Raw genomic sequence first — 911 nt, 5'->3', positions numbered from 1 at the left:
CGGGCTTTGGAGTCAGAGGTCGTGGGTTCAAATCCCAGCTCTGCCACTTGTCAGCTGTGTGACGTTGGGCAAGGCACTTCACATCTCTGGGCCTCAGTTCCCTCATCTGTAAAATGGGGATGAAGACTGTGAGCCCCTTGTGGGACAACCTGATTACCTTGTACCTATCCCAGCGCTTAGAACAGTGCTTTGCACATAGTAAGCGCTTAACAAATACCAACATTATTATTATGTTGGTTTGCTTTATTCACCCCACCCTCAGCCCCACGGCACTTATGTTCATAACCGTAATTTCTTTTAATGTCTGCTTCTTCCCCTAGACTGTGAACTCCTTGTGGGCAGGGAACATGTCTATACTGTACTCTTATTGTTATGCCGTACTCTTCCAAGCATCAAGCACAGTGTCCTGTACACGGCTTAATGAGAAGCAGCATGTTCTAGTGGGTAAAGCACAGGCTTAGGAGTCAGAAGGATCTGGGTTTTAATCCTGTCTTCTCTAAGTGCTTGCTGTGTGACCTTGGGCAAATCAGTTAACTTCCCTGTGCCTCGGTTATCTCCTCTGTAAAATGGGGATTAAGATTGCAAGCCCCATGTCGGGGACGGACTGTGTCCAACCCAATTTGCTTGTATCCACCCCAGTGCTTAGAACAGTGCCCAGCACATAGTAGTGCTTAACAAATACCACTATTATTATTGTAGTTATTCAGTAAATATGATTAACTGATGGATTGATTAATGTTGAATGCTTACTCCTGCAGAGCACTGGGCTTAAGTGCTAGAGAAAGGTACAAAAACACTGATTAGACTCCACCCCTGGGACTGGGGTGGCCACTGCCATTAGGGAAGACAATACCTGGGTAAATTCAGTAAAGATAGCAGCTCAGCAACAGCTGCAAGCAAAACAGAGGGCC

The sequence above is a fragment of the Tachyglossus aculeatus genome, chromosome 5 (genome assembly GCF_015852505.1).
Source record: "Tachyglossus aculeatus isolate mTacAcu1 chromosome 5, mTacAcu1.pri, whole genome shotgun sequence".
NCBI lineage: Eukaryota > Metazoa > Chordata > Mammalia > Monotremata > Tachyglossidae > Tachyglossus > Tachyglossus aculeatus.
The sequence above is the reverse complement of the archived record's forward strand: the minus strand, read 5'-3'. Positions refer to the sequence as shown.